Below are 9,272 nucleotides of genomic sequence, written 5' to 3'. Positions count from 1 at the left end.
AACCCTACTAAGACGATAATGCTTTGGCCCTTGGGTTCCTAGTTTCCTCACGGAAATCTAGCATTTGGTCATCCGATCACTAGGGTAAGAACCCTAGATCAGTCTTGCATGAGCGTTTAGCTAACCCTAAAATTGTGTGAATGTGGGTAGGATCTTGGGATCGAAAATATTACGTCGGCAATCGGAGTGCAATATTAAGCAGAATTTTATCATGGCTTAATCCTACCTAGCACATTGAGGTGATCGTTATACACTGACTAATCATACCTTTATGATTCTCATGTAAGCTATTCAACTATACTCGAATTACTTAGTTGATCTAACTAACCCGCGAGTAAAAATAATCTCCACTTTAAAAATGCAAATACTTTCTCCTAAATTTACAAGTACCTTTTCCTAGAAGATGCAAATAAGTGCAAGGTAGGTGAGATGCATCATTCCATGCGAGTATGCAACTTCAAACCATAGATCTCCTACTTTTATGCAACTTATAGATCATTCTTTTCCTTGCTCTACACTATAATGATTGACATTGAGAGCTAACTCGTATAAATCCTACGTTGATGCAACAAAAATCAAAGCTTTAATATTTTTAATGTAGATGGATTCAAACTTTGACAAGAGATCTCCATGCATGAGTGAATGCCATGAGTCCATCCTTGTTTTAATCCTTCCCTTTTATCACTTAACCCAACCTAAAATGTAACCATCTTCGGATGCAATTTGCAAAGTTCATAATTCCTTTCCATGCATTGCAACTGTTTGGACATCATTCAATGGGCGCCTAAGATTATCTCATATATGAGTCACAACTAGGAAATCATTACCTAAGTGCATTATGTGTTATATGCGCTGTTCTTTTCGCGAAGCAACAGGGATGCCTTTAGACAAATCTACCATTTAACTTATGCAATATGCGTTTAGGAATGCAACTTGACCACGGAAGTGCAACAAATACAAGTGCTCGACACGGCACTAAGCTTTGTAAATCAAATGAGTAAATGCATTTAAATTTTCCTAAAAAAAACCGTCATGCTTAATGCATCCCTTTCGTGCGAGAATAAATTTTTAAGAACCTGGGCATTAAGATTCGGAGCGTTGTCCACACGTGTACTTGGGGTGGAAGTTCCCACGTGTGCTCCTTTCGCCTTTTGTTTAGGAGCCATTGACGCAGTAGTTTCGTTTCAGCAACTCACCCTTGGGCCACTTTCGCGTATCGGATCCTCTCTGACCGAGATCTTATCTTCTGCATAGGACACGGCCCTTGCAGATACGGTTTTAAGAAATCCCGGGGAAGGCACGGGGGAACAGAGATTATGGAGGCTTTAATATAAGCTTCCAAAGAAGTTTCCAAGCTTCTGATCTAGATGATGTGGAGAGAGAATGATTGGGGAGAGGAGGAAGATGATGATGAGGACAAGGTAGATGAAGATGATGATGGCGATGCTGCTGATGGTGGTGGTGAAGGCGAACGGCAGCGGCCAGGCAGCGTGGAAGTGGCAGTGTGATGGCAGCGTGGCAGCGGCAGTGACCTGCATGATCCTCTCCTCCCTCTCCTCAAGCTTGGGGAGGGGGTGTTCTTATAGCACTAAGGGGGGGGGGGAGAATAGCCACACATGTGGCTAGATGCATGCCTCCCTCCCCCATGCCCCTCCATCACTTAACTCAGCTTCTCTCACACTCCCTCTCCCCCGCCATGCAACGACTGAAGGGGAGGGGGTTATTAAAAAGATTTTTGCGCTAAATTATCCATTATCCCTTTTTCTTTTCCCGTGAAGGGTGTTCCCGCGTGGGTTTGCGATTTCAAGCCACGGCTTTCTACACACGATGCGGGGGGTGGAGTTTGCTAGTGCACGCAGAGGGAGTATTTAGCCCAAAATTTTATCGTAGCGGGAGGTTATTTTGAACTATTTTTGCACGTGATTTTTGGGTCTTCAATATTTCGTAGTGGAAATATTACACAAGTTTACACATATAAAGATTTTATTTATATAACAAGCTATACAGAAGAGGCACTATTAAGTTTATACAAGTTTATCCCAAGAGGAAATATTTCGTAGTGCACAAGAGGGAGTATATAGCCCAAAATTTTATCGTAGCGGGAGGTTATTTTGAACTATTTTTGCACGTGATTTTTGGGTCTTCAATATTTCGTAGTGGAAATATTACACAAGTTTACACATATTAAGTTTTTATTTATATAACAAGCTATACAGAAGAGGCACTATTAAGTTTATACAAGTTTATCCCAAGAGGAAATATTTCGTAGTGCACAAGAGGGAGTATTTAGCCCAAAATTTTATCGTAGCGGGAGGTTATTTTGAACTATTTTTGCACGTGATTTTTGGGTCTTCAATATTTTGTAGTGGAAATATTACACAAGTTTACACATATTAAGTTTTTATTTATATAACAAGCTATACAGAAGAGGCACTCTTAAGTTTATACGTAGTGGAAATATTACACAAGTTTATACATATTAAGTTTTTTAGGTAATGTGACTTAGTGAGTTATTTGAGTCCTAAAGTGATCTTGAATGTAAATTTCATAGTAGTATGCAGAAAACTGTGTAGTAACCAACTTTGAGCCCTATTTTTTATGACCTTACCTTCAGATTTGGTAATCCATCATAGGGATATGAATTGTAGACATTTTTGTTGTCTACAACTCTCTAGTTATCACCATGATTTGATTCTATGTACAAAGAAAGTTACTTATCTTGAAAGTAGGTCTTGTAGTTAACCCAGATTTAGTAAAATTTGTAAATTTCAACCTATATAAACATCTAATTTCCTAGTGGGATAGCTTTTAATCAATTTGGAATTTGAGTATACTCCCAAGAGAAATTTTTAGCTTGTACAAAAATCTAAAACTTATGTTAGCCATGGTTTTGTCTAAATATGCATATATTAAAAGATAATCATATCTAAATATGCTATAGAACTTGAATATTACTATTTTTTTACTAAGAGACTAGTATTTTATCCAACTTTAGCCTTATCTTTAATATATTTCTTTTTAAATTTTAGTCTTAGTCATAAGTAAATGTTTTGTAAAATTCCTTATAAGCTCCAACTCTCTAGTTATAGACTAACTTGATTCACAAGAAGATATAAGTTGTTTTTATTCAAAGTAGGCGTTCAATATGATTCTCACTCTAATTTTTGACGATTATAGTATGCCTTTAATATTGTTATCTTTTGATTTGATAAACATTAAGACTAACAAATATTTCTTAAAAGTACTTCGGAAAATTCTTCAACTTCCTAATTCTATTGCGAATTCACACTTTTTAGGAAAAATAGAGATCCCCAATCAAGGTAAGATAGGTAAGTCTTTTACTATTTTTTCTAGGATTCTTAGTTAAATTTTTACTTACTACTAAACTAGAATAACAATTTGATTTGTTATTGTCAATGCTTTGAGTATGAGACCTAGCATTCATAATATTTCTGTCTTATCTTTTGACTCTCTTACTCCCATGAAAAACATCTATGGCACTAATACTAGTTTTTAATCTTATTAGAATCAATTATTTGCTAATAATTAGACTCTGATTGATTCATTGTCCTATATTAGATGCTTGGTAAAAGTTTTTTAAAAAAACTCATTCAGTTGAAGACATGCAATGGATGACCGTCCGCGCCCTTAGTGCTTACCCTACACTACTAGCTCCACATTGAGCAGCTAATATCAATTGTGGACACAATTCCTATCCCATCTTGAGGATATGATGCCAAGAGGCATATTCCATAGTGGATTCAATGAGTTTTTTTGGTGGATTCTGTAAAACTATTTATTTGCCGGGACTCATACATAAGGTGGATTCCTTGTGTGAGAAGTTGATAGGGACGCCTGTCCTTCTCGAGTGTTTTATTAATTAATGTGCATGTGCGTGATTCTACAATGGGTGATTTTGCAATTTATACTAATTCATTGAGTTTTTATGAGTTTAGAGTATGCACACAAATTAAATTAGGGTTAGGAAAGTGTTTCAATGTATTTTAATTATTTATAGTTGAAGACTATTAGGCATTTACTATTTTTTTAAAATTTTATTTATAAACAATTGTAAATGCTTTAGTTGATGTGTAGAGTAGGTAGCGGTGGCTTTGGGTAGCACTAGGCGTTAGCGTAAGTCCAAGCGTAAATTTCATAATTACGATTAGTTATCTTAAGTATAATATATATTATTATGTATTTATATGATATTGTATTGATAACTTTATTACTCTATTTGTAAGTTATAAGTTTAAACTTCTTTAGTAATAATTAGACCATTATCTTTAAGTACTATTAAGTACTTTTTTTAAATATAGATTATTTTAGAATATAAGATTTAAGACATGATTTTATTGAAATAAGCTTTTTTAATGGAATACCTTGCTATTTTCTTAATGTGGTTAAATTTTTTTTAGAAGGCTTTTTTAGATTTCTTTATAAAAGCAACAGGATCGCGCACAAAATAGGAGAACATGGTGAAAACTGAGTTTTTTCATTTGTCTCTCATTTGGAATCGAAATTCAGAGCTTCAAGAGTCGTTTTGGGAGTTTTGGTATGCTTCGGACGCGATGGTGATGTCAAAATGTCAAGATTCATAACACATAATTTTTTGCAACAACTGTAATATGTTACATGATACCTCTTGACTCTTAAAACTCTATATTTCAATTGATATTTGTACTTTCTTTGTAATTATATGCAAGATATGAATGCAAATATCCATGTAAAACTATAATATATAATTAAGGATGGCAAACCATGGCTTTTGCCATGGGGGAGGTTGGGCCCAATCGTGCGTGTTTCTCTTGTATTTCTCAATCTATTGAGTTATTCAAATCCTCTTATGTATTATAATGTTTTTTGTATTTAATAGTTGAGATATTTGATCTATTAGATTTTTTTCATTAAGTTTTATTATGTGTGTTATAAAGTTGTTTATGATTGAGATTTGATTTTGTAGATTTGCCATGTGTTTCGCTTCGTAACACTCCCTCCCTCAAGCACTCATAAGCAAGCAAGCAAGAGAAGAGAAGGAGAGAAGAAGAAGAGTCCACTTTGCTACACACCAAAGAATGAGCTCTTTCTTTACTTTTCAACTTTATATACCAAACCCTAAATCCCTTTTGGGCAGTCATCCCCTTATCCCCTTTTTTATGTTGCACTCCTATCTTCCTAGCTTTCTTCCCTATTGTGTGTCTACCTTAACAATTTGCATGTGAGAGATTGAGAATTTATAAGTTTTGAAGTGTTTGCTAAGAAAAAAACATAATTTTTATCTACAAATAGGTTGTACATTACATGTACTATTGAGAAGTTAGTGAAAAAAGCTACTTTGTGTATTGCTATGCACATGCTATGAAAGGCTACAAAAGACTTGTTTATTGTTTGGTATCAATGTTGTGATAATAGTAAAGAATAGTGAAAATCCCATAAATGAGAAGCTAGACAAGAATCATTAACCATCATGGAAGTTCAGTGTGATAATGTGATGATGGTATATGGGTGTCCCAAAGGCAATATAGCTTGAATATGTTATCCAAGTATGGTATGATAGTATATAAGTCTCTTTCATTGCCATTGGAGCAAAATGTGAATTTGAGTGTTGATGTTGAGTATGAGATAGAAGACCCTACTATATTCAGGAGGATAGTAGGGAGTCTAATTTACATGACTATCATAGAGCTATATTTGAGTTATGTTGTTAGCCTTGTTAGATAGTTGATGTAGATGTCTAGAAAGCCTTGTTTGGATGCAATTAGATGCATATTGAGGTATATAAAGTCCACTTTTCATTATGAACTTCTTTATGAGACACGTAAGGATATAAAAGCGTATGGATACATAGATGTAGATTGGGTTGGTAGCATGTCTAATAGATCTACCAACATATTCATGTTTTCCCTTGGTAGTGCAGTAGTTATGTGAAGCAGAAAATGAAACCTACAATTGCTTTTTATCGAGTATAGAGGCTAAGTATAGAAGTGTTGCTATGATAACATGTGAGGTGGTATGACTACAAAAGTTATTGGGTGATTTGGATGTGTAGGGTGATAGTCCAATTGTCATTCACTGTGGCAACATGAGTAGCATACCGTTAGCTAGGAACCTAGAGTTCCATGTTAGGACAAAACACATTGAGGTGCATTACTACTTTGTAAGAGCGAAGGTACTTAAAAGTGAGATTGACTTGGTATATGTTAGTACACAAAATTAAATAGTTGACATTTTCACAAAGATAGCAAGTGTAGAGAAGCTTAAAAAATTTCAAAGATTACTTGGATTTATAGAGATATAACTGAGCTTGAGAGAGTGTGTTGAGATGGCAAGCTCAACACATGCAGATATTGATGATGAACCCACTAGTTAGATGGGTTTGTGCATCTATCCTTAGCACATGGATGGTCATTATGATCCTCACATGGCCACTAACTTATAACTTATTATATTTAATTTGTTACGCTTATTTTGTACAACTGAAATAGTTATATCACCAGTTGATTAGTATAGTCAATTATGCAATGTTTGAGTCAACATGCCACTTTCCTTTATGATGTATCTTATCTATACTTTGTATACATTGTATTGTGTATGAAAGAAGAAGAAGAAACCAACAAGAAAACATTTTGGCCTCTATCTCTCCTCTTGTGTTCTTGAGTGAACTTCCTCTTATGTGTATAGTGTGTGCTTAGTAGAGCAGCTCAAGCAAGTCTCCCTGTAATTCTTGAAAAAATGTACATCAATTGGATATTAAATTTTTATTTTTTGTATAGTGATTCATGTGAGAAAGTGTGTATTCTTTAGCCTCACAGTTTTGTGTAGATAAGGTAAGAAAACGAAGTGTGTAGGTAGAAAAAGACATTGCATGATTTGAAGTAAGCATCTTAAGCTTGGTATAAGAAGATCCATGTATACTTAACTAACATGGTTTTCACAATAATCCAATTGAGAACACCTTATATGTAAGACATGAGGGTGGTGTGGCTTTGATCATTGTGTCTCATATTGATGGTATATTGCTTATCGCATTGGTCCTAATGAGATACATATTGTTGATTTTAAGGTTGAGTTGATTTTTTCATTTCACATGTTAAATTTGAGCTTATTGTGTTGGGACCTAAATTCGGCACAACACTAGCTCTAGGGCTATAGCTTCTGGGCCTCCTTTGCTCACTAAACAACCCTCAGAGCTTTGCAGCTAGGAGAGTTTGGAGGCACCCATATACCAATCTAGTAAAATCATGCATTTGTATCGACTTGTAGTTTAACAATTTTTTCCATCTCAACTCCAACAGAGGGAGTATCCAAACAATTAGGTACCTAGCACCTCGTATCACACACAAATAGAGCTTCTCCCCAGTACAGTGATGTGGCTCCTATGGCTCTTCTACATCCTGGGGATTGACCCTAGGATTTGATGCACTGTTTAACATGAAACACAAGCGTAACAAAGTCCTCATCTCGTAATATAAATGCAATGATCTTGGAAACTTTATATATTTCTCACTTAATTAGTTTTCCAAGATATTGTACTATCCTATATAAAAGGAAATCTTACACTCTCACTGTTGGTCCTCACTATCTAGACATACAATTATAGTGTATCTAGGAATTTATCTTCTGATACCATATTTAGATTGCATATGAAAATTATATGACATTTTCTGCTTAAATAACTTAACTAAAAACTAGCCAACATGAAGTATATAAACAATCTTTTCATGATTTCTTTCTACTAATGTCGTGTTGCATTATTGAGGAATAGCATTAGGCTAACTTGTGCTATTGAACCTCTTAAAACTTATATAAACTATAGCCAATATACTATGATATGCAAAGAAATTAGCAACTTAATCAAATATCTTTTCATTTCAATCCCACACCCCTTACCATTTACACTTTGCTTGCTTGGACAAATATATGGAGTTTTTGTGACAATTTTCCATATAAACAAGCTCTAAATACACACTTGAACATATAAATAGAGGTAAACTGAAGCAAATCCTCATGCTTTACCTTCATTACATAATCACAAATATTTTTCTACTTTTTTGTAATTTTTAACGTATAAAACTCATTTTTCTTAAAATTTCTCCTTCATTTGATACATTTTCATAAAATGTTCTCCTTATTTCAACATTAATTATTGATTTTTGGAGCTTTTTGATTTGTGTGACGACTTATGTGAAGTGTGGTCCATTAGCATACTCATTTTTAGACCATGTGAATATCATTTTTTTTCTAAAACCCAAAAATAATACTATTTTTCATTAAATCCTGTAATTTAGGTTTTGCAGTTTTGATTCTTACTATGTAAATTACTAGAAATTAATAATTATTTTATGATTTAAAACACATCAAAGTATATTCAACCATTTTCCATCACAAGAAAAAAGATTAATCATCCTTCCGCTTTGCTGGTCGATCCACTAGCTCCCAAGTGTCATTCTTCATTATGCTGTCATACTTTGCTTGCATAGCAGCCTTCCATGATGGATCTGCAATTGCTTCTTCTAAGTTAGTTGGCTTCTTTACTTCTCTCATAAGCTCAACCATCAAGGCCATATTGACTATGTGAGCAGAAGCCCTCCTTTGCTCCTCTATTCTCTGAGACCTCCTTGGTCCGTTTGCCTTCTCCTCAACAGATGCAGGCATAGGATTATTGTGGTCATAGAGCTGCTTCACCCAGCGCGGCAATGGCCTTTCCGATGGGGTGATGTCAGGTTGGTGAACTTTTTCCTCATCATCTGAAGATGATGCTTCCTCCTCCTTGAGGATAGGGACAGATCTCGGGACAGGTTCATAGTGGACTACTTCTTCGCTTGATGATAAAGTGGAAAAACTTGCCTTCTCCTCCTCCACTATATGCGGCTCCTCCTTGAACACCACATCACGGCTCGCGATGATCTTCTTTGCCTCTTGGTCATATAATTTGTAAGCCTTCTGCTCATCACTATAACCCAAGAAGATACATTTTCTACTTTTTGGTTTTAACTTGTTTCTCTTCTCATCTGGAACATGTGCATAACATTCACATCCAAAAATTCTGAAATGTGAGACAGATGGTTTCTTACCAGTGTAAGCTGTAAAATATTACACGGCGCAGCGAACAGAATCTGAGAAAGAGATAGAGAGTACACAACATATAAGAGGAGAATCAGTAAATTCTTTAACTTCAAACAACTGATAAAAAGATGGCTCTGTCCACCCGTGCGCTTCCACTGTGTGAAGCTTAGATGGCGATCTAGACAGAAGATAGGTGAAGAGCTTAA

Source organism: Lygodium microphyllum, chromosome 7, assembly GCF_053477565.2.
Source record: "Lygodium microphyllum isolate KBCC chromosome 7, Lygodium_microphyllum_v1.1.10, whole genome shotgun sequence".
NCBI classification, from domain to species: Eukaryota; Viridiplantae; Streptophyta; class Polypodiopsida; order Schizaeales; family Lygodiaceae; genus Lygodium; species Lygodium microphyllum.
This window is presented reverse-complemented; position numbering follows the sequence as displayed.